Genomic DNA, 26273 nt, shown 5'->3' with positions numbered 1-26273 from the left:
AGAGTGAGGAAGATATAAGTGTTGAACAAGCGCAGTCTCATCATCTTGCTCAGCTGCTTCCACTGCAGCTCCCCAGCAGGGCTAACCTTTCTTGAACTCTATTGAAGTGCTCTCGGTTTTGTATATTATTTTGTCGCCGTGTCTATTTCCACTGGTGGCGATCTTTGATGCCCAGTGTATGTAATCTGCTGTCTGCTTGTGCTTTATTATCATAGTGGCGAACTTTGATGCCCAGTGGATGTAATATGCCGTAATTTTTTTATTGTATAGTCTAGGTTTTTTCTTATTCACGATGCTGCAGTTATTTTACTGTATATATATCCTGTCTTCGCAGTAAACCGGCCAAAACGTAAAATTACGGTACATAATCGGGCCATCATGCAATCACGATGTAGGTTGGGCCTGAAATGTGCCGAACAGCTCACGGGCCGGCAGCAGCCCGAAATGAACCCCGACCCATGATTGTGCGAATCAAATCACGGACTTTTAACATGCCAAAATTGTCTCGGTCCTTGTTTGGCCCAATCAGATATCGGCTCTGAGCAGGCCGGATGCAAACCAGGCCGTAGTTAGGCCCAACTATATGACGGGCTTTTAACAGGCCGAAATTAATATAGGGCCGAAATGTTAAACAGTCCCTTAATAGGCCAAAACTAATATCAGGCCGAATTACTAAGTGGGCCTTTAGCAAGTGGGCCCAAAAGCATGGTGTCCAGTTGACGGGCCGAATCTAATATGGGCCATAATTGAGCCCAAAGCCTCTTAAAGGGTCAGACCTGATCTGGGCCGTAATTTGGCCCAGAATGTGGTAGGCTTTTAACGGGACGGATCTCATATGGGCCACTATTAGGCCCAGAGCGTGGTAGGACATTAATGGACCGGATCAAATATGGGCCGGCGTTTGGCCCAAAACATGGCATCCAGTTAATGGGCCGGCCTACTAGGGTCCTCAAAATCTTGTGGGCCTATAGCTGGGCCGGCCCATTAATGTCGGGGAAATCTCGTGGGCCTTTAGCTGGGCTGACCCATTATGATCCGCAAGAATCTTGTGGGCCTTTACCTGGGCTGGCCCATTATGGCACACAAAAATCTTGTGGGCCTTTACCTGGGCCGGCCCATTATGGCCCGCAAAATCTTGTGGGCCTTTAGCTAGGCTAGCCCATTATGGTCCGCAAAATCTCGTGGGCCTTTAGCTGGGCCGGCCCACTATGGTCCGCAAAATCTTTTGGGCCTTCAGTTGGGCCGGCCCATTTAAACTTGATGGGTCGGTCCACGTGTAAACATATCATAGGCCCGTCTCGCCCATTGGATGAGTGACACCTATGCCAACGCGGACCTGACACGTGTCTCCTCCAGCCAATGATGATTTTACACATTGAAAATCCCCATTGGTCGGGGCTGTTCATGGGTTATCGGATCCAAAACCCGACCTGATAGCTTAACGACATTCTGTTACGGTGGATGCCACGTGTCGATCACCCTTGATGAAATCACTTCTATGACGCGCGATTTATCATCATGGAAGTGGACACTTCCGTGATGGTAATTTTGGTAATGTCATGGAACACTTCTACGACAGCACAGGTATGACTATCTTGATTGTGTCATAAATTTGTCATGGATGTACATGCATGACAAAAAACGTGACGTACTGTGACAAACACGTATCATCATAGAAGTGTATTTTTTGTAGTAAAAGCTAAGCACTTGTCCCATTGCCAGGAAGATCAATCTAGTAGGCCAAACCAAACTGATAATTTGAAGAGACTTGCAAAGATATTGAAATCACGCATAAAAGATTTCAGAGAAGAATCAAATATTGTTCATAGATAATCAAGTTCATAAATCCACAATTCATCGGATCTTGGCAAACACACCGCAAAAGTGTATTACATCGAATAGATCTCCAAGAACATCGAGGAGAACTTTGTATTGAAGATCAAAGAGAGAGAAGAAGCCATCTAGCTAATAACTATGGGCCCGAAGGTCTGTGGTAAACTACTCACGCTTCATCATAGAGGCTATGGTGTTGATGTAGAAGCCCTCCGTGATCGATTCCCCTTTCAGCAGATCGCCGGAAAAGGCCCCCAGATGGGATCTCACGGGTACAGAAGGTTGTAGTGGTGGAAAAGTGGTTTCGTGGCTCCCCTGATGTTTCTAGGGTATAAAAGTATATATAGGCGAAAGAAGTACGTCGGTGGAGCTTCGTGGGGCCCACGAGGGTGGGGGCGCGCCTTCCCCCTAGGCGCGCCCTCCTGTCTCGTGGCCGCCTCGCGGAGTTCCAGACTTCCACTCCAAGTCTCCTGGTTTGTTTTCGGTCCAAGAAAGATCATCACGAAGGTTTCATTCCGTTTGGATTTCATTTGGTATTCATTTTCCGCGAAACACTAAAATTGGCAAAAAAACAGAAACTGGCGCAGGGCCTCTGGTTAATTGGTTAGTCCAAAAAATAATATAAAAGAGCATACTAAAGCCCATTAAACATCCAAAACAGATAATATAATAGCATGGAACAATCAAAAATTATATATACGTTGGAGACGTATCAACGTCTAACTTGTTTTTGCAGGGCATGCTGTGATGTGATATGGTCAAGACGTGATAATATAAATTGTTGTATGAGATGACCATGTTTTGTAACAGATATCGGCAACTGGCAGGAGCCATATGGTTGTCACTTTATTGTATGAAATGCAATCGCCATGTAATTGCTTTACTTTATCACTAAGCGGTAGTGATAGTCGTAGAAGCAATAGTTGGCGAGACGACAACGATGCGTCGATGGAGATCAAGGTGTCAAGCCGGTGACGATGGTGATCATAACGGTGCTTTGGAGGTGGAGATCAAAGGCACAAGATGATGATGGCCATATCATATCACTTATTTTGATTGCATGTGATGTTTATCCTTTATGCATCTTATTTTCCTTAGTATGGCGGTAGCATTATAAGATGATCTCTCACTAAATTTCAAGGTATAAGTGTTCTCCCTGAGTATGCACCATTGCTATAGTTCGTTGTGCCGAGACACCATGTGATGATCGGGTGTGATAAGCTCAATGTTCACATACAACAAGTGCAATCCAGTTTCGCACACGCGGAGTACTTGGGTTAAACTTGACGAGCCTAGCATATGCAGATATGGCCTCGGAACACTGAGACCGAAAGGTCGAACGTGAATCATATCGTAGATATGATCAACATAGTGATGTTCACCATTGAAAACTACTCCATCTCACGTGATGATCGGACATGGTTTTAGTTGATATGGATCACGTGATCGTTTAGATGACTAGAGGGATGTCTATCTAAGTGGGAGTTCTTATGTAATATGATTAATTGAACTTTAATTTATGATGAACTTAGTCATGATAGTATTTGCAAATTATGTTGTAGATCAATAGCTCGCGTTATAGCTCCCCGTTAATTTTTTTGATATGTTCCTAGAGAAAAATTAGTTGAATGATGATAGTAGCAATAATGCGAACTAGATCCGTGATATGAGGATTATCCTCATTGCTGCATAGAAGAATTATGTTCTTGATGCACCGCTAGGTGATGGACCTTTTGTAGGAGCAGATGCAGACGCTATGAACGTTTGGCCAGCTCGGTATGATGACTACCTGATGGTTTAGTGCACCATGCTTTATGGCTTAGAACTGGGACTTCAAAAATGCTTTTGAACGACATGGAGCATATGAGATGTTCCAAGAGTTGAAATTGGTATTTCAGACTCATGCATGTGTTAAGAGGTATGAGACCTCTGACAAAGTACTTTGCCTACAAGATGGAGGAGAATAGCTCAGCTAGTGAGCATATGCTGAGAATGTCTGGGTACTACAATCGCTTGAATCAAGTGGGAGTTAATCTTCCAGATAAGATAGTGATTGACAGAGTTTTCTAGTCACTATCACCAAGTTACTAGAACTTCGTGATGAACTATAATATGCAAGGGATGATGAAAACGATTCCTGAGCTCTTCGCGATGCTGAAATTGGTGAAGGTAGAAATCAAGAAATAACATCAAGTGTTGATGGTTGACAAGACCACTAGTTTCAAGTAAAAGGGCTGGGGAAAGAAAGGGAACTTGAAGAAGAATGGCAAGCAAGTTGCCTCTCCCATGAAGAAGCCGAAAGCTAGACCCTAGCCTGAAACTGAGTGCTTCTACTACAAAGGAAATGGTCACTGGAAGCGGAACTACCCCAAATACTTGGCGGATAAGAAAGATGGCGAAGTGAACAAAAGTATATATGATATACATGTTATTGATGTGTACCTTACTAGTGTTCATAGTAACCCCAGGGTATTTGATACCGGTTTAGTTGCTAAGATTAGTAACTCAAAGCAGGAGTTACAAAATGAACAGAGACTAGTTCAGGGCGAGGTGACAATGTGTATCGGACGTGATTCCAAAGTTGATATGATCACCATCGCACACTCCCTTTACCTTCGGGATTAGTGTTGAACCTAAATAAATGTTATTTGGTGTTTGTGTTGAGCATGAATATGATTGGATCATGTTCATTGCAACTTGTTTATTCATTTAAGTCAGAGAATAATTGTTCTTCTATTTACATGAATAAAACCTTCTATGGTCTTACACCCAGTGTGAATGGTTTATTGAATCTCGATCGTGGTGATACACATATTCATAATATTGATGCCAAAAGATGCAAAGTTGATAATGATAGTGCAACATATTTGTGGCACTGCCGTTTAGGTCATATTGGTGTTAATTGCATGAAGAAACTCCATGCAGATGGGCTTTTTGAATCACTTGATTATGAATCACTTGATGATTGCGAACCATGCCTCATCGGCAAGATGATTAAGACTCCGTTCTCTAGAACAATGGAAATAATACATACTGATGTATGCGGTCCGATGAGTGTTGAGGCTCGCGGCGGGTATCATTATGTTATGACTTTCACATATGATTTGAGAAGATATAGGTATGTCTACTTAATGAAACACAAGTCTAAAACATTTGAAAAGTTAAAAAAATCAGAGTGAAGTTGAGAATCATCGTAACAAGAAAACAAAGTTTCTACGATCTGATCGCGAAGGCGAATATTTGAGTTACGAGTTTTTCCTTCATTTAAAACAATGTGGAATAGTTTCACAACTTACGCCACCTGGAATACCACAGCGTAATGGTGTGTCCGAACGTCATAACCATACTTTATTAGATATGGTACGATCTATGATGTCTCTTACCGATTTAACACTATCGTTTTGGGGTTATGCATTAGAGACAACTACATTCACGTTAAATAGGGCACCATCTAAATCCGTTGAGATGCCACCCTATGAACTGTGGGTTGGCAAGAAAGCTAAGCTGCCATTTCTTAAAGTTTTGGACTGCGATGCTTATGTGAAAAAGCTTCAACCTGATAAGCTCGAACCCAAATCGAAGAAATGCGTCTTCATAGGATACCCAAAAGAAACTGTTCGGTACACCTTCTATCACAGATCCGAAGGCAAGGTATTCGTTGCTAAGAATGGGTACTTTCTAGAGAAGGAGTTTCTCTCAAAAGAAGTGAGTGGGAGGAAAGTAGAACTTGATGAGGTAACTGTACCTTCTCCCGAGTTGGAAAGTAGTTCATCACAGAAATCAGTTCCAGTGATTCCTACACCAATTAGTGAGGAAGCTAATGATGATGATCATGAAACTTCAGATCAAGTTACTACTGTCACAGCCCTAGAAATATTTTTGTAATTAGTGGCATTGCATCCATGCATCATTTTCATTTTCAATTAATCTTGAAATGGGGATGCTTAAACCCTAGCACCAAATGAATTCAACTAGGGTCAAAATAAAATCTTTTTCATTGAACTCAAAATGGCCTCTAAAAATGTTCAACATTTTTGGATTGAGGTGGAAGCATCTACCAAAAAATGGTTTACATTTTTGCAGGACATCTTTGGGCTTTGAATTAATTCAAACATATTTGATTTGGAGCTATTTAAATGATATATATATATATATATATTAAGTGCTCCAAAAATGCTGGAAGTTGTTATGGGTCATTAGAATAACTCAGATAGCACCCCTAATCATTTCCAGGATTTTATTAAATGGTTTAGTATTTTACTAAACCAAAACAGAATAAAAGAAATAGAAAAACAGAATCAGCAGAGACAGAGAACAGCACCTGGGCCTCTTACCTGGCACCCACCAAAGCCCAGCTGGCTGGCCCAGCTGGCCAGCCCAGCCCACTGGCCTCCCCCCCTGTCGTCTTCCTCGCAACAGAAGGACGCCGGGCGTGTGCCCCGTGCGCGCGGCCACACGCTCCGGCCACCTCCTGCTTGCCGCACGCCCTCGACGCCTGGACGCCTCTGGGAGACGCCACGACACCCCCCAGACCCTCTCACTCTCTCCCAACCTCTTTCCCCTCCTCTACTCTCTCTCCCCCTCACGCACCACAGCGCCACCGAGCACCACCACGGCCACCGCCTCCCCCTCGCTTCCCTGACTGGCTCAAGAGCTCCGCCTCGTCGCCCTGGACCTCTCCGCTGACCCACGCGACTCCAAACGCCGCCGAACGCCATCTTCGCCCTAGTCTTCAAACTCGGGCACCCGAGCCGTCTCCGGTTGATTCGGCGCCGCTAGGACCTCCCCGAGCTCGCTGACCCCCTCTTTGGCACCACTGTGAGCTCCTACGCCCCTCGCCCCTCTCCCCGTCGACGCGTTCGTCCTCTAGCCCCGATCCCCAACTGTGACCGAGCATCTCGCTGCTGGCCATGGCGTAGCCGTGGCCACAGCCGCGCAAGCTCGCAGCCGAGCACCCCAATGTGCTCAGGGCGGCCCTAGGATCCTAACTCGACCAACCTCTGCTCCATTCGTCCATTGTAGCGACGAATCCGTCGTCACCCGAACTCCGGCCACCGCGGAAGCGGACACCGCCGTCGCTCTAGGTCGTCTCCGACGACCCCACTAGCATCAGCCGACACGCACGAGGCCCAGGGTTCCAACGGTGCCATCCGCGCATCGAACCGTGGCCGGAGCAACGTTCCCGACGCCTCCGCCGTGCGGAATGGTTGCCGCCGGCCAGATTCCGGCGAGGCCGACGTGGCGACATCATTAGTTGCTAATGAGCCCACTAATGACCCCTCTAGAGACACTGATGTGTGGGACCCTATGACTAATTAGGTTAGTCTAATTTTTTGTTAGGATTAGTACTAATACGTGAGGACCCCACGTGTCAGCTTTCACTTTGGTCAAGTCAACGTTGACTTGTCCCACTTGTCATCCACCCAACCCAGCTCTGTGAGACTGACCAGTGGGACCCACTGGTCAGGTTTGACCTGGACCTGGCGTGTTGACCTGCTGAGGTCAGCACGACGTAATGCTGATGCAATAATGTAATTTCTGGATTTATTTCTATTTAGGAAATCCCAGAAAATGTTATTAACTTCTAAAAATCATATAAAATCAACCGTAGCTCAGAATGAAATAAATTATATATGAAAAATTATCAGAAAAATTCAAGGAATCTGAATATGGCATTTTCATGCATATTTAAACTACTTAACCTCACTGTTTAGTCCAAAACATGATAATGCACTATTTGAATTCATAGTTCGAATTTGAATTTGAACCTTGAGTTCAAATCAACCCAAACCTTTCTGCTACTAGTTGCATTAGCTCAAATCCCATCATATTGCCATTTCATGATCATGCATCATATTGTTGCATTGCATTGATTGTGTTCCCTCTTGTTTGCCATTGGTTGTTCCCCCTCGGTAGGTGTATGTTTCGGCGATGAGTTCGATGACACTGATGAAGAGCTTTACTATCTTCAGAAGTGTCAGGCAAGCAAAAACCCCTTGTTCATTCCGATACAAACCCACTCTCTCGCTCCTGCTCTCTTTTACTGCATTAGGACAACAACGATTCAATTGTTACATACTGCGGTAGTTGAACCCCTTTCCTTTGCATGGCCTGTCATTGCCACAGTAAATAGATGAAACTCACTAGCATGAGTAGGAGTTGTTTGAGCCCCGATGTGCCTACTCATTCATGTTTGCTTGTCATGCCTGCTATTGCTTAGAGTTGTGTCAGGTCTGATTCATCGGGAATGAATTGGAATGGTGATGAACATGTCCTACCGTTGAGAGCTAAGTGTGTGAACACGATTTGGTAAAGGTAGCGGTGAGAGGCCATGTAGGAGTACATGGTGGGTGGTCTCATTGAAACCGTCCTCAGGAACTGAGTTCTGTGTCTGTGATCCATGAACAGCTACTACCACTCATTGGGATCCTTAATTGACCCTCTCGGCTTCTTGATCACCCTAGTACTCTGTCTAGGAGTTGCAACTAGTTTCTGGTGTTTGTAGGTTATGTGTTGGCGGCCGTGCGTAGCGCTGACCCTAGGGGTGGGCTATGTTGCGGTAGATACACCGTGGCACGGTGTACCGAGCGCCCGTTTGGTGTCTCGGGAACCCTGTTCACATCGTTCGGGGCCGTATGTGGAAACCTCGGCCGGACTCCCTGCGGATGGAACCTGGATAGGAGATAAACCTGGACTAGAGACTTAAGTGTTTAGGTAGGCCGTGGCCGACACCCTCGCCCGGCTTCCGCTTGAAGGTTGCCGAGATACATGACGTGTATATGGTGGTAAGTGGTGGGAGCGTGTGTGAAGAAGTACACCCCTGCAGGGTTAACATTATCTATTCGAATAGCCGGATTCCTCGGATATGGAAACTTGGACCCCTTGCATAGTTCATAGACAAGTGAAAGTGGATACTCTAAAACTCGCAAGATAAGCATGAGTGCTATGGATGGCGTTCTCGTAGGGAGACGGGAGCAGATCCATAGTGGTGTATTGATATGGTGAATTTGTGGACTTGTGTGCGCCACCTCAAACGAGTTACTTGCAGTCGTAGTTCAGGTCAGCCACTGAGTCAAATCTGGCTTGCTGCAGTTAAACTCCACCACCCCCTTATTGATACCGATGCATATGTAGATAGTTCTGATGTAAGTCTTGCTGGGTACATTTGTACTCACATTTGCCTATTTTATGTTCTGCAGAGAGATGTCAGTCTTGCTAGTAGTTCCGTGTGGACTTCGACGTTTAGCTTGATACCTCAGCTACGATCTTGTGCCCTCGGCAGGATCTGGTAGATAGTCAGGCTTCTTAGCCTTTTTCATTTGTAGATGTCTGTACTCAGACATGTTAAGCTTCCGCATGTGCTTTGCATTGTATGCTATGATTGTTGGGTCATGAGACCCATGTTTGTAATATCTCGCTCCTCGGAGCCTAATGAATAAATACTTGAGTTGTAGAGTTATGTTGTGATGCCATGTTGTATTTACACATATCGAGCATATTGTGTGTATGATTGAAATGCTTGTTATGTGTGGGATCCGACAATCTAGTTGTTTATCCTTGGCGGCCTCTCTTATGGGGAAATGTAGTCTAGTGCTTCCATGAGCCATAGTAGTTTGCTACAGCCCGGTTCACCGGAGTCCTGCTAGCCCAGCACTACTGCTCAGGACACTTGACTGGCCGGCATGTGTTTAACTTCATTTCTGTGTCTGTCCCTTCGGGGAAATGTCACTTGGTGACATCCAGAGTTGTGCCTAGCCTGCTACAGCCCGGGTTCCCGGAGTCCTGTTAGCCCAGTGCTACAGCCCGGATTCACACGTTGCTGACCGACATGCTCGATGTGATTCATGTATTCCTGTCCCCATAGGTTAGTGCCGCTTTCGATTCATGACTAGCCATGTCGGCCCGGGTTCTCTATCATATGGATGCTAGCGACACTATCATATACGTGAGCCAAAAGGCGCAAACGGTCCCGGGCCATGGTAAGGCGACACCCGTGGGAATACCGTGCGTGAGGCCGCAAAGTGATATGAGGTTTTACCGGCTAGATCGATGTGACTTGGAATCGGGGTCCTGATAGCTACTGAACCTCGTAGGTCAACCAGAGTACAATCCGCACCAGAGTGGTATGGTAATCCTGTTCTAGAGGTCATGTTACTTGACCATGATGAACCTACGAATTACGAGGAAGCGATGATGAGCCCAGCTTCCACAAAATGGCTTGAGGCCATGAAATCTAGGATGGGATCCATGTATGACAACAAAGTGTGGACTTTGAAGGACTTGCCCGATGATCGGCAAGCCCTTGAGAATAAATGTATCTTCAAGAGGAAGACGAACGCTGATAATAGTGTTACTATCTACAAATCTCGACTTGTCGAAAAGGGTTTTTTACAAGTTCAAGGTATTGACTACAATGAGATTTTCTCACTCGTATCGATGCTGAAAGTCTGTCTGAATCATGTTAGCAATTGCCACATTGTTTGAAATCTAACAAATGGATGTCAAAACTGCATTCCTTAATGGGTTTAATAAAGAAGAGTTGTATATGATACAACCCGAAGGTTTTGTCAATCCTAAAGGTGCTAACAAAATGTGCAAGCTCCAGCGATCCATCTATGGACTGGTGCAAGCATCTCGGAGTTGGAATATACACTTTGATGAGTTGATCAAAGCATATAGTTTTATACAGACTTGCGGTGAAGCCTGTATTTAAAAGAAAGTGAGTGGGAGCACTACAACCTTTCTGATAGGTATATGTGAATGACGTACTGTTGATCGGAAATGATGTAGAATTTTCTGGAAAGCATAAAGGAGTGTTTGAAAGGAGTTTTTCAAAGAAAGACCTCGGTGAAGCTGCTTACACATTGAGCATCAAGATCTATAGAGATAGATCAAGACGCTTGATAATTTTTTTCAATGTGTACATACCTTGACAAGATTTTGAAATAGTTCAAAATGGAACAGTCAAGGAAGGAGTTCTTGCCTGTGTTGCAAGGTGTGAAGTTGAGTAAGACTCAAAATCCAATCACGACAGAAAATAGAAAAAGAATGAAAGTCATTCCCTATGCCTCAGTCATAGGTTCTATAAAGTATGCGATCTTGTGTACCAAACCTATTGTGTACCTTGCCATGAGTTTGGCAAGGGGGGTACGATATTGATCCAGGAGTGGATCACTGGACAGCGGTCAAAATTATCCGTAGAAGACTAAGGAGATATTTCTTGGTTATGGAGGTGATAAAAAGTTTGTCGTAAAGAGTTACATCGATGCAAGATTTTACACCGATCCGGATGACTCCGAGTCTCAATCTGGATACATATTGAAAGTGGGAGAAATTAGCTAGAGTAGCTTGCTGCCTCTTGAGCAGTGTGTTGGATTTCCCCGAAGAGGAGAGGATGATGCAGCAAAGTAGCGTAAGTATTTCCCTCAGTTTTTGAGAACCAAGGTATCAATCCAGTAGGAGGCTACGCGCGAGTCCCTCGTACCTGCACAAAAACAATAGCTCAACGCAACCAACGTGCTTAGGGGTTGTCAATCCATTCACGGTCACTTACGAAAGTGAGATCTGATAGAGATGATAAATAATATTTTTGGTGTTTTTGGTATAGAGATGCAAAGTAAAAAGTACAAGCAAAGTAAAAGCAAAGCAATAATAAAGTGATGGAGATTGATATGATGAGAAAGAGACCCGGGGGCCATAGGTTTCACTAGTGGCTTCTCTCAAGAGCATAAGTATTCTACGGTGGGTGCACAAATTACTGTTGAGCAATTGACAGAATTGAGCATAGTTATGAGAATATCTAGGTATGATCATGTATATAGGCACCATGTCCGAGACAAGTAGACCAACTCCTGTCTGCATCTACTACTATTACTCCACTCATCGACCGCTATCCAGCATGCATCTAGAGTATTAAGTTAAAAACAGAGTAACGCCTTAAGCAAGATGACATGATGTAGAGGGATAGTTTCATGCAATATGATAAAAACCCCATCTTGTTATCCTAGATGGAAACAATACAATACGTGCCTTGATGCCCCTTCTGTCACTGGGAAAGGACACTGCAAGATCGAACCCAAAGCTAAGCACTTCTCCCATGGCAAGAAAAACCAATCTAGTAGGCCAAACCAAACTGATAATTCAAAGAGACTTGCAAAGATAACCAATCATACATAAAAGAATTAAGAGAAGATTCGAATATTATTCATAGATGGACTTGATCATCAACCCACAATTCATCGATCTCAACAAACACACCGCAAAAAGAAATTACATCGAATAGATCTCCACGAGAGAGGGGGAGAACATTGTATTGAGATCCAAAAAGAGAGAAGAAGCCATCTAGCTACTAACTATGGACCCGTAGGTCTGAAGTAAACTACTCACACTTCATCGGAGGGGCTTGGATGATGATGTAGAAGCCCTCCGTGATCAATGCCCCCTCCGGGGAGCTCCGGAACAGGCCCCAAGATGGGATCTCGTGGATACAGAGAGTTGCGGCGGTGGAATTAGGTTTTTGGCTCCTTATCTGATCGTCTGGGGGTACGTGGATATATATAGGAGGAAGAAGTACGTCGGTGGAGGAACAGCGGGCCCACGAGGGTGGAGGGTGCGCCTGGGGGGGGGGGGCGGCCCCCTACCTCGTGGCCTCCTTGTGACGCCCCTGATTTAATCGTACACTAATCATACACGCAAACATGTACAATCAAGATCAGGGACTCACGGGAAGATATCACAACACAACTCTACAAATACAATAAGTCATACAAGCATCATATTACAAGCCAGGGGCGTCGAGGGCTCGAATACAAGAGCTCGGTCATAGACGAGTCAGCGAAAGCAACAATATCTGAGTACAGACATAAGTTAAACAAGTTTGCCTTAAGAAGGCTAGCACAAAATGGGATACAGATCGAAAGAGGCGCAGGCCTCCTGCCTGGGATCCTCCTAAACTACTCCTGGTCGCCGTCAGCGGGCTGCACGTAGTAATAGGCACCTCCCGAGTAGTAGTAGTCGTCATCGACAGTGGCATCTGCCTCCTAGGCTCCATCGTCTGGTTGCAGCAATCGGATATAGGAAAGGGTAAAGGGGGGAGAAAAGCAACCGTGAGTACTCATCCAAAGTACTCGCGAGGAAGGAGCTACACTACATATGTATGGATTGGTATCAAATGGAATAAGGGTATCATATGTGGACTGAACTGCAGAATGCCGGAATAAGAGGGGGATAGCTAGTCCTTTCGAAGACTACGCTTCTGGTAACCTCCATCTTGCAGCAGGAGAAGAGAGTAGATGGTAAGTTCACCAAGTATCATCGCATAGCATAATCCTAACCGATGATCCTCCCCTCATCGCCCTGTGAGAGAGCGACCACCGGTTGTATCTGGCACTTGGAAGGGTGTGTTTTATTAAGTATCCGGTTCTAGTTGTCATAAGGTCAAGGTACAACTCCAAGTCCTCCTGTTACCGAAGATCACGGCTATTCGAATAGATTAACTTCCCTGCAGGGGTGCACCACATAACCCAACATGCTCGATCCCATTTGGCCGGACACACTTTCCTGAGTCATGCCCGGCCTCGGAAGATCAACACGTCGCAGCCCTACCTAGGCACAATAGAGAGGTTAGCACGCCGGTCTAAATCCAAAGGCGCAGGGGTCTGGGCCCATCGCCCATTGCACACCTGCACGTTGCGAGGGCGGCCGGAAGTAGACCTAGCCTAGCAGGCGTTCCAATCTAATTCGGCGCGCGCTGCTCAGTCGCTGACGTCACGAAGGCTTCGGCTGATACCACGATGTCGAGTGCCCATAACTGTCCCTGCCAGACTCACATCAAATACCAAGATCTCATTAAACGTGTTAAGTATCTGCGAACGCCGACCAGGGCCGGGCCCACCTCTCTCCTAGGTGGTCTCAACCTGCACTGTTGCTCCGCCGCAAAGTAACAGTCGAGGGCCGTTGGGAACCCAGGCCCACCTCTACCGGGATGGAGCCACCTGCCCCATTAGCCCCCAACTCCGAACAGTACCACAGGTAATGTAACAGTGCAAAGTATATAGTATATGCCCGTGATCACCTCCCGATGTGATCACGGCCCAGTAGTATAGCATGGCAGACGGACAAGAGTGTAGGGCCACTGATGATAATCTAGCATCCTATACTAAGCATTAGGATTGCAGGTAAAGGTAACAACAGTAGTAGCAAGGACAGGCTATGCATCAGGATATGATTAATAGAAAGCAGTAACATGCTACACTACTCTAATGCAAACATCCGGGAAAGTATCCCCGGTGTTTCGCGTTTTCAGATAGATGTACTGGAGGGGGAAAGTTGCGTGTTTGCTATGCCAGGGATGCGTGGCGGACGAACGGGCTGCGTATCCGGATTCGTCTCATCGTTCTAAGTAACTTTCATATATAAATTATTTCCATCCGAGTTACGGTTTAAAAGATATGATTTTCTAAAGATTTTATTAATTTCTGGAATTTAATTAATTATTTAAATTAATTCGAAATAAAACAGGATATACTTTTTATACCCACTGAGGGCTAGCCATAGTCAATGACATGTGGGGCCTCGGGACTAGGTTGACCCAGTCAAATGTCCAGTCAGCAGTTGACTAGTCATATGTTGACTGGTCAAACCTGGGTAGTGGAGCCCAGGTGTCATTGACTGTTTTAGTCTACTCTAACCGTTTAGTTACCTAAACTAGGTGGTCACCCTAATTAAGCTTAATTAATTAAGATAATTTATTGTTTAACTAATTAATTAATTATTTTTTATTAGTATAAATTGTTTTTACATTTTTTTGTAAACAGGTGGGCATGGGGCCCGTTGTCATAGGCCCCTGGGGCTTTAACGAGCGTTCGGGCGAAGCCTCCTGGGGTGCGAGCGCAGCCCGCATGGGCGCACGCCCAGGGGCATGGCCGTGGCCATAACAGGAGTGGCTGGTGCTGGTCGGCGGGTAGAGGCCGCGGGAGGGGCCGACGAGGACGACCGTCGATGCGGCCAAACAGCGGACGGACGGGCGCGGGGCTAGGCAGAGCAGCAGGTGGGCGCGGCGGCCGGAGATAAGGCCAGGGGCGGGATCACGACAGACGATGTGGGGAGGCAGCAGAAGCAGCAGGAGGCAGCGACGGCAGCGGCGTCGAGGGATGCACGGGAGCACGGTCGAAGGCCAACGGCGTGCGACAGGAAGCGGGTCAGGCGCGGTTTGTGCGGCGGCGGAAAGGAGGCCGAAGGTGGGGCGCCGGAGCGAGACGCGTGAGCGGGGAGCCGCGGGGTTGGCCGGTTGCGGCCGTCCACGGGCAGCGGCGAGCGACGGAGCTGAGCACGGGGGGGAGGGGCTGGGCGCGTAGGGGAGAGGGGAGAGGGGGGAGCTCACCGGGGCAGTAGGGGTTAGGCAGCGGGGGTCGAGGAGGATGACGGAGGTGACGCGTCATGGAGGAGGCCGACCGGCGAGGAGGTCCGGCGAGGTCCTCAGGCGGCTGTGCGGGCTCCGGGCGGTGTCCATGGAGCTCCGGGCGGCGGTGAATTGAGGATGAGGCGGCGGCGTACGGCGGGTCGAGCGCGGCATTGGAGCTCGCAGATCAGGAGAGGGGGAGGCGAGGAGGACGGCGGTGGGGCGGCGGGGACGTGCCGGGGCATCGGGCGACCAGGGCGTCGGGTGCCCCGACCCGATCCAGAATGGGGAGTGGGAGAGGTCGTGGGGGGGGGAATCATGGGGGAAGTGGGGAGGGGCCGCTAGGGTTTCGGGGGGGAGTGGGTTAGTAGGCAGGGGGTGGGCCGGCCTGGGGTTTGGCCTAGCTAGCAGCTGGGCCGAGTGGCCCAGTGGGGGGAGGGTTGTTTTATTCCTTTCCTTTTTTTACCTTTTCATATTTTTCTTTTTTTGTTTTATTTTAGTTACACATTAATTTTAATTTTAGACAAATATATGTATAGCCCCTAAAATATTTTTTTTCAGAACAATCCACTACTATAAAAAGTTTTACCCTGATAAAAATAGTCTAGTATTTTATAAAATACCAAAGTCGTTTAAATAGTTGTTTAGCTACTGTTTAAATCATTTTAGTGCTTTAAATCTTTTTACTAAAATGTGGTTCCTCCACCATTTGGACTTAGGATTTATTTGTCCCATTTTGAACATTTTAGTTTTAACGTTTGAAGAATTTACCATTTGACTCGATTTTGAATTTGAATTTGAATCGGTTTCGAACTAACATGAGATTAGCAACAGTAACCATCGTGACGTGGCATCATTAACAGAGGTTTACTGTAGCTCAAATACCCGGGCGTCAAAATTCTCCTCCACTACAAGAAATCTCGTCCCGAGATTTAAGAGGGGAGTAAGGGGGAAAGATCTGGTTACGAAATTCTTACGAGTCTTCTCGGTCTTGCTTGCTCTTCTCGAAATGGTTGATCCATTACGTTGATGTTTTCATTTCTCCGCTTCAGGTCATCATGGTGAAGTCGTCCTTTTCTTCGGGAACTCCAACGTACTTACGAATAGGTAAGGGGCAGCTTGGCTACGACAGAATGCTTATGAGGGAAACAATCTGGGGATAACCCATGAATGAATATAAGATTATCTCTCGAGTTGAACATATAAAATACATCAAGAGTAAGGTGCGAAGGTACCATGAGAAGTTTCAAACGGATAGGCAATCGTTCGATGTCTGAAACAACACGCGAAAGGGGTCCAGAGCAACGAGATTGAGTATTGCGTCTGTTACCAGAATAGATCACTAGGACGGTGGTCCGTGAATTACATACAAGGCCATGCACGAGGAATAACTTTAGGAACAGGGGGTGTATAGGAGAGTTAGGTTTCGATCATGTGGAACTGTGGGTTATGGGCCCACCATGTGGGTTAAAGTAGGAAGGGTAGTGACGTCTTGCAAGATCATGTAAGCAAGGCATGTCAGAGGATAGCCTGTCAGCTATGTCGGCAACAACATCGATACCAAGGGCGAGGGACGAAGAGAACCATTTTCCTGCTCGTTGAACAAGGCAGGCCAATAGGCAAGGTTCTCGTCCATCAGTGGCTACCGAAATGTCATCAACAATAGTAACAAGGTCTTGCTGACAGAATTGTACACCGAGGTGTTTACATAAGCAGGAGAATATTACCGCTTAGATCATATAGATCACAAGACGCGTTAAGCCAACCAATGGAAAGGCAAATATGATTATCAGATTAAACAGAACAATGGAAAGGAAAATGGGTTTAAACACATATTTCAAAGGTATATCCTTCCCAAGGACAAGTAGAGCATGATATCCATGACAGGATATAATGTAAAAAACTCTTTAGGTACGGGAGAGAATTTTCATGACATTACCCATACAGCGGTGTTTGGATAATTGAGCAGGAAACATTTAACATTGGGCTTCAAATGTTCCTGTTGAAAATTGGAGTACCATAGACATGCTTTGAGATAGCATTGACATGGTCAACAGGTGAAGATCAGACTTTGGAGACAAAAAGGATCCATCAGGAACAACTTATAGAATAAGTCTTACAATTTCCTCACGGAAGAATGACTAACCTTGCCAAAAGGAAACTATAACAATAGGTCCTCCGGTCAGGTGTGCTAGGCATGACATCACCTTACCAGGTCATATAAAGACCAATGTATAACTCTTGGAAATATGTTCCAACCATCATATATGGCCGAGATTTAGATCTGATTGGTGTCAGGATACCTCAGACATTTGGATGCCTGAGAAGAAAAGGTGCAACACAATTTGACGAGAAGACATTGTAAGATTCTCGGGAAATGTACTATGGAAGGGAGTTCCAGAACAAGAGCTCATCATTAAACCAATGAAGGAATAAGGAGATAGTTGATGAACTTAGTGACAATTCATCGAGATTTCGAAAGGATGGGTTTCCACAATCATGTGAACAAGGAGATAACATTTGTCAGATCAAATGATATAATATAATGATGTATGCTCGAGGAAAGCATACACAATTGAACATTGATTGAAAGGTGCACCCGAAAGATGGGCTTAGGTAGCATGATCAACGTTAGAATGGTGGTTCAACAACCAATAGTCTAAGAACGAACTATCGACCATCAACTTCAAAGCAATAGGGTTGTTAGAAGTACAAAATCCACGCAGTACCGTTCACTTGTTGGAATCCCGGTTAGAACCAACACGGGGACCAAGAAAGAAAGGTGATGGTGAGAAGTATTACCTGTATCAAGAATCCTTAAGAGGTGATGAAATCCTCACGGCTTTCTTGACATTAAAGATGGTAATACTCCAAGGTAAAGAAGAACAAATGTGGGATAGCAAGGAACTCAAGGTATAACACAAAACATGAACAAGTTTGTGTTGGAGGGAAGTCAATAAAGTGGTCGATGGTAACACAAATCATCAAGGTCAAGGATGGTATTTATCATCATGAACTCAATTGATATCTTGGAAGAGCTCGGAATGCTGATGATGATCACGACACATTTGTCGAGAGATTTCATGAACATGTAATCAATCGGTGATGACATCTAGTCAAACGAATGATAAATGGAAGGTTATTGGAACCATGGTTACGATACAAACTTGAAATCAAGCTTGCGGTTCAAGGCGAAATGATATGATGAGGAAAATTGACGTAAGCTTAGCTCATCGTCGAGAATTGTGCTCCATGAAGAAGGACCAAGTAGCACAGTTAAAATTTAGCACCATGATGATATAGCCGAATAGGCTAGGAATGACTTAAGTGATTATTAACTCGTAAGCAACAACAATTATTTAAGAGTTATTGAACCAGAGTGCGGAATCGATTCACTTATTGGTGTCCTCGGTTGACGACAACCCAGAACCCGGGAAAATTGGAATCGGTGAGAAATAATAGTTGATGAAGAACCCATAAGAAGTTATGCAGTTCTATGATATTCTTGAGATACCAGAGTGTAATACACGACGGTAGATCAAAGTAAAGGTTGGTCGGGTGCAATGATCTGTAGAAGACAATTACTTCAACTTGTCCGAGAAATGGTATTTAAATGAGAACATGGTTGGAAACACTATTGCAAAAGGCCAGATCCCGGATATAAGATGAACTTATACCAAAGGAATAATTTAATTTAAGAGAAGCTTTAATGATAAGATCTACATCGTGTCCATGGGCATGAACACAAAGTTCAAGGTCGACTCCCACTTCTCCAATGCATAACCTTTCATTCACTTCTCACTTTCGAAGAAGTTGTAGTGTTGAAATTTTATTTGGCAAAATACCAGAAGTGTATGACTTGTGAAAACTTTCGAGTTCACACAGTTTAGAGAAGGCATATGTTCAACCCATAGGGGCTTCTTAGAAACATATTCCACAAGTTTCAAGAGTAAATATCACAAGCTCGAAAGTAGAGCAAGGTTGAGAAAGTAGATGATACCATTTACCAAAGGCATTATGTATCCGAGGGAAGGCTCACAAGGTTATTGAATATGAAGGACGCTGTCGGATAAAGTCCATTAAAGGATCTGCCGGTCCATAACAGAGCTGACGTGAGCATAGGCACACAACCAGAGGAAGTAACAATGCAAAGGCATTTTATGGAAACAACTGACTAATCCAGAGCTCAAATGCAAAGGAATTATGATTTTCAAATCAAGGGATGAGAAGCAATGTTCTGATTAGGGATGGATAAGTTGAATAGCCTTAGGGGTACAATCAACGACAATTGGATTTGTTGAGAACCAGCTCATGTTTAAAATGACGTCTGAGCCAGAAAGATAATTTAGAAGGATCAAGTGATGATTGCATGCATTCGCACTCATGTTGAATTAAAGGGATCAAAATGACGGTGTCTAAGGATATTAACGAATATTGCCAGACATATGGAAAGCATCCATCATGCAAGCAGACAAGTATTGCAGAGCAATAAGCTACTAAGGATTTTTGGAGGATCGAATAGTATTTCGATGACCATTGTGAAACACATGAACAACTGGGGGATGAGCGGATACTCGATAAGTGCGAGAATTATCCGTAGGGGTATTCAGGTGACAAAGAACAGCAAGGCAGTAAGCTCAAAGGATTATCGAAACAACGACGAGTATTTCGGGGTATCTTGTAATAACAAGACCAACTGGGAATAAAAGTAAGAACGACAGGTGTAAGTATTTATCCATAGGGATTTTTCGGTGGTAGGGAATTGCAAAAGCAATGGCACAAAGTTTCAGGAGAACATCGGAGAGTATTATCAGAATCTTCTGTTGAAGCAGTCGATCATCTGTAATGAAGGGCTCTCCGGGAGAAAGTGATAACGAGATCCTAATGTTAGATTTTAGCAAAATTCATTTAACCCGAATAGAAGAGAGTTCAGAGTCCCAGAGTAAGGATCGAGGAGTAAAAGATCCTAATACCACCCAGAGGGCGACGTGGGCCCATAAGCCGCACAGCCATGTTAGTAAAAGTTTTTCAATGACTAGACTCGACTTCGGCCAAGGAGTTGGAAAGGGGGATTCCTACAGGCAGTCGGCTCTGATACCAACTTGTGACGCCCCTGATTTAATCGTACACTAATCATACACGCAAATGTGTATGATCAAGATCAGGGACTCACGGGAAGATATCACAACACAACTCTACAAATAAAATAAGTCATACAAGCATCATGTTACAAGCCAGGGGCCTCGAGGGCTCGAATACAAGAGCTCAATCATAGACGAGCCAGCGGAAGCAACAATATCTGAGTCCAGACATAAGTTAAACAAGTTTGCCATAAGAAGGCTAGCACAAACTGGGATACAGATTGAAAGAGGCGCATGCCTCCTGCCTGGGATCCTCCTAAACTACTCCTGGTCAGTAATAGGCACCTCCCGAGTAGTAGTAGTCGTCATCGACAGTGGCATCTGGCTCCTGGGCTCCATCGTCTGGTTGCAGCAATCGGATCTAGGAAAGGGGAAAAGGGGATGAAAAGCAACTGTGAGTACTCATCCAAAGTACTCGCAAGCAAGGAGCTACAATACATATGTATGGATTGGTATCAAATGGAATATGGGTATCATATGTGGACTGAACTGCAGAATGCCGGAATAAGAGGGGGATAGCTAGTCCTTTCGAAGACTACGCTTCTGGTAACCTCCATCTTGCAGCAGGAGAAGAGAGTAGATGGTGAGTTCACCAAGTATCATCGCATAGCATAATCCTAACCGATGATCCTCCCCTCGTCGCCCTGTGAGAGAGCGACCACCGGTTGTATCTGGCACTTGGAAGGGTGTGTTTTATTAAGTATCCGGTTCTAGTTGTCATAAGGTCAAGGTACAACTCCAAGTCGTCCTGTTATCGAAGATCACAGCTATTCAAATATATTAACTTCCCTGCAGGGGTGCACCACATAACCCAACACGCTCGATCCCATTTGGCCGGACACACTTTCCTGGGTCATGCCCGGCCTCGGAAGATCAACATGTTGCAGCCCTACCTAGGCACAACAGAGAGGTCAGCACGGCGGTCTAAATCCTATGGCGCAGGGGTCTGGGCCCATCGCCCATTGCACACCTGCACGTTGTGAGGGCGGCCAGAAGTAGACCTAGCCTAGCAGGCGTTCCAGTCCAATCCGGCGCGCGCCGCTCAGTTGCTGACGTCACGAAGGCTTCGGCTGATACCACGACGTCGAGTGCCCATAACTGTCCCCGCGTAGATGGTTAGTGCATATAGGCCAGTGGCCAGACTCAGATGAAATACCAAGATCTCGTTAAACGTGTTAAGTATCCGCGAACGCCGACCAGGGCCAGGCCCACCTCTCTCCTATGTGGTCTCAACCTTCCCTGTCACTCCACCACAACGTAACAGTCGAGGGCCGTCGGGAACCCAGGCCCACCTCTACCGGGATGGAGCCACCTGCCCCTTCAGCCCTCAACTCCGAACAGTACCATAGGTAATGTAACAGTGCAAAGTATATAGTATATGCCCGTGATCACCTCCCGAAGTGATCACGTCCCAGTAGTATAGCATGGCAGACGGACAAGAGTGTAGGGCCACTGATGATAATCTAGCATCCTATACTAAGCATTAGGATTGCATGTAAAGGTAACAACAGTAGTAGCAAGGACAGGCTATGCATCAGGATAGGATTAACGGAAAGCAGTAACATGCTACACTACTCTAATGCAAGCAGTATAGAGAAGAGTAGGCGGTATCTGGTGATCAAGGTGGGGGCTTTCCTGGTTGCTCTGGCAAGAAAGAGGGGTCGTCGTCGATGTAGCCGATCACAGGGGGTATCAACAACGGTCTTAGAGCCTACCGGAAAGAAGTAACAGAGGGGGAACACAATAAATAACAGAGCAATCAAATGTAACACAAAGCAAGACGCGGCAATACGTTGTGCTAGGGGTGACATAACGCAGGGATATGTGATATGAGTGAAGGGGGGAAACATCCGGGAAAGTATCCCCGGTGTTTCGCGTTTTCAGACAGATGTACCGGAGGGGGAAAGTTGCGTGTTTGCTATGCTAGGGATGCGTGGCGGACGAACGGGCCGCGTATCCGGATTCGTCTCGTCATTCTGAGCAACTTTCATATATAAATTATTTCCATCCGAGTTACGGTTTAAAAGATATGATTTTCTAAAGATTTTATTAATTTCTGGAATTTAATTAATTATTTAAATAATTCGAAATAAAACAGGATATACTTTTTCTACCCACTGAGGGCTAGCCATAGTCAATGACATGTGGGGCCAGGGGACTAGGTTGACCCAGTCAAATGTTCAGTCAGCAGTTGACTAGTCATATGTTGACTGGTCAAACCTGGGTAGTGGGGCCCAGGTGTCATTGACTGTTTTAGTCTACTCTAACCGTTTAGTTACCTAAACTAGGTGGTCACCCTAATTAAGCTTAATTAATTAAGATAATTAATTGTTTAACTAATTAATTAATTATTTTTCTTAGTATAAATTTTTTTACATTTTTTTGTAAACAGGTGGGCGTGGGGCCCGTTGTCATAGGCCCCTGGGGCTTTAACGAGTGCGCGGGTTTGGGCGAAGCCTCCTGGGGTGCGAGCCCAGCCCGCATGGGCGCACGCCCAGGGGCATGGCCGTGGCCATAGCAGGAGCGGCCGGTGCTAGTCGGCGAGTAGAGGCCGCGGGAGGGGCTGACGAGGACAACCGCCGATGCGGCCAAACAACGGACGGATGGGCGCGGGGCTAGGCAGAGCAGCAGGTGGGCGCGGCGGCCGGAGATAAGGCCAGGGGCGGGATCACGATGGACGGTGCGGGAAGGCGGCAGAAGAAGCAGGAGGCAGCGACGGCAGCGGCGTCGAGGGATGCACGGGAGCACGGCCGAAGGCCAACGGCACGCGACAGGAAGCAGGTCAGGCGCGGTTTGTGCGGCGGCGGAAAGGAGGCCGAAGGCGGAGCGCCGGAGCGAAACGCGTGAGCGGGGTGCCGCGGGGTTGGCCGGTTGCGGCCGTCCACGGGCAGCGGCGAGCGACGGAGCTGAGCACGGGGGGGGGGGGGGAGGGGCTGGGCGCGCAGGGAAGAGGGGAGAGGGGGGAGCTCACTGGGGCAGTAGGGGTTAGGCAGCGGGGGTCGAGGAGGATGACGGAGGCGACGCGTCGTGGAGGAGGCCGACCGGCGAGGAGGTCCGGCGAGGTCCTCGGGCGGCTCCACGGGCTTCGGGCGGTGTCCGTGGAGCTCCAGGCAGCGGTGAATCGAGGACGAGGCGGCAGCGTACAGTGGGTCGGGCGCGGCATCGGAGCTGGCAGATCGGGAGAGGGTGAGGCGAGGAGGAAGGCGGTGGGGCGGCGGGGACGTGCTGGGGCATCGGGCGACCAGGGCGTCGGGTTCCCCGACCCGATCCTGAATGGGGAGTGGGAGAGGTCGTGGGGGGTGAATCATGGGGGAAGTGGGGAGGGGGCACTAGGGTTTCGGGGGGGGAGTGGGTTAGTAGGCAGGGGGAGGGCCGGCCTGGGGTTTGGCCTAGCTAGCAGCTGGGCCGAGTTGCCCAGTGGGGGGGGGTTGTTTTATTCCTTTCCCCTTTTTACCTTTTCATATTTTTCTTTTTTTGATTTATTTTAGTTACACATTAATTTTAATTTTAGACAAATATATCTATAGCCCCTAAAATAATGTTTTAGAACAATCCACTACTATAAAAAAATTTACCCTGATAAAAATAGTCTAGTATTTTACAAAATACCGAAGTCGTTTAAATAGTTGTTTAGCTACTATTTAAATCATTTTAGTGCTTTAAATCTTTTTACTAAAATGTGGTTCCTCCACCATTTGGACTTAGGATTTATTTGTCCCATTTTGAACATTTTAGTTTTAACGTTTGAAGAATTTACCATTTGACTCGATTTTGAATTTGAATTTGAATTGGTTTCGAACTAACACGAGATTAGCAATAGTAACCATCGTGACGTGGCATCATTAACAGAGGTTTACTGTAGCTCAAATACCCGGGCGTCACACTCCTGTTAATTGGCTTGACATAGGGTCCAAGTCTCCTGAGTTGTATTCGGTGAGAAAATCACGTTCACGAAGGTTTCATTCCGTTTGGACTCCGTTTGATATTCCTTTTCTTCGAAACCCTAAAACAGGTAAACAAACAGCAATTCTGGGCTGGGCTTCCGATTAATAGGTTAGTCCCAAAAATAATATAAAAGTGGATAATAAAGCCCAATAATGTCCAAAACAGTAGATAATATAGCATGGAGCAATCAAAAATTATAGATACGTTGGAGACGTATCAAGCATCCCCAAGCTTAGTTCCTGCTCGTCCTTGAGTAGGTAAATGATAAAAATAGAATTTTTGATGCGGAGTGCTACTTGGCATAATTTCAATGTAAATCTTCTTAATTGTGGTATGAATATTCAGATTCAAAAGATTCAAGACAAAAGTTCATATTGACATAAAAATAATAATACTTCAAGCATACTAACAAAGCAATTATGTCTTCTCAAAATAACATGGCCAAAGAAAGCTATCCCTACAAAATCATATAGTCTGGCTATGCTCTATCTTCACTACACAAAGTATTTAAATCATGCACAACCCCGATGACAAGCCAAGCAATTGTTTCATACTTTTGAAATTTTCAAAACTTTTTCGATCTTCACACAATACATGAGCATGAGCCATGGATATAGCACTATATTTGGAATAGAATGGTGGTTGTGGAGAAGACAAAAAGTGGGGAAGATAGTCTCACATCAACTAGGTGTATCAACGAGCTATGGAGATGCCCATCAATAGATATCAATGTGAGTGAGTAGGGATTGCCATGCAACGGATGCACTAGAGCTATAAGTATATGAAAGCTCAACAAAAGAAACTAAGTGGGTGTGCATCCAACTCGCTTGCTCACGAAGACCTAGGGCATTTTGAGGAAGCCCGTCATTGGAATATACAAGCCAAGTTCTATAATGAAAAAATCCCACTAGTATATGAAAGTGACAGAATGAGAGACTCTCTATCATGAAGATCATGGTGCTACTTTGAAGCACAAGTATGGTAAAAGGATAGTAACATTGTCCCTTCTCTCCATTTCTCTCTTTTTTTGGCCTTCTCTTTTTTTATGGCCTCTTTTTCTTTTTTTTTATTTTTCGTCCGGAGTCTCATCCCGAATTGTGGGGGAATCATCGTCTCCATCATCCTTTCCTCACTTGGGACAATGCTCTAAAAATGATGATCATCATACTTTTTATTTTTCTTACAACTCAATACTTAGAACAAAATATAACTCTATATGAATGCCTCCGGCGGTGTACCGGGATATGCAATGAATCAAGAGTGACATGTATGAAAGAATTATGAATGGTGGCTTTGCCAAAAATACGATCTTAACTACATGATAATGCTAGCAATATGACAATGATGGAGTGTGTCATAATGAACGGAACGGTGGAAAGTTGCATGTCAATATATCTCGGAATGGCTATGGAAATGCCATGATTGTTAGGTATGGTGGCTGTTTTGAGGAAGGTATTTGGTGGGTGTATGATACCGGCGAAAAGTGTGCGGTATTAGAGAGGCTAGCAATGGTGGAAGGAAGGAAAGTGCGTATAATCCATGGACTCAACATTAGTCATAAAGAACTCATATACTTATTGCAAAAATCTAGAAGTTATCAAAGCAAAGTATTACGCGCATGATCCTAGGGGGATAGATTGGTAGGAAAAGACCATCGCTCGTCCCCGACCGCCACTCATAAGGAAGATAATCAATAAATAAATCATGCTCCGACTTCATCACATAACGGTTCACCATACGTGCATGCTACGGGAATAACAAACTTTAACACAAGCATTTCTCAAATTCACAACTACTCAACTAGCATGACTCTAATATCACCATCCTCATATCTCAAAAAGATTATCAAGCATCAATTTCTTTCTTAGTATTCAACGCACTCAAAAGAAAGTTTTACAAATCTTGAATACCAAGCATATTATTATTAAGCAAATTACCATGCTATCAAGACTTTC

This window comes from Triticum aestivum, chromosome 1A (genome assembly GCF_018294505.1).
Source record: "Triticum aestivum cultivar Chinese Spring chromosome 1A, IWGSC CS RefSeq v2.1, whole genome shotgun sequence".
Classification (NCBI taxonomy): Eukaryota; Viridiplantae; Streptophyta; class Magnoliopsida; order Poales; family Poaceae; genus Triticum; species Triticum aestivum.
Note: the sequence above shows the minus strand (reverse complement) of the source record.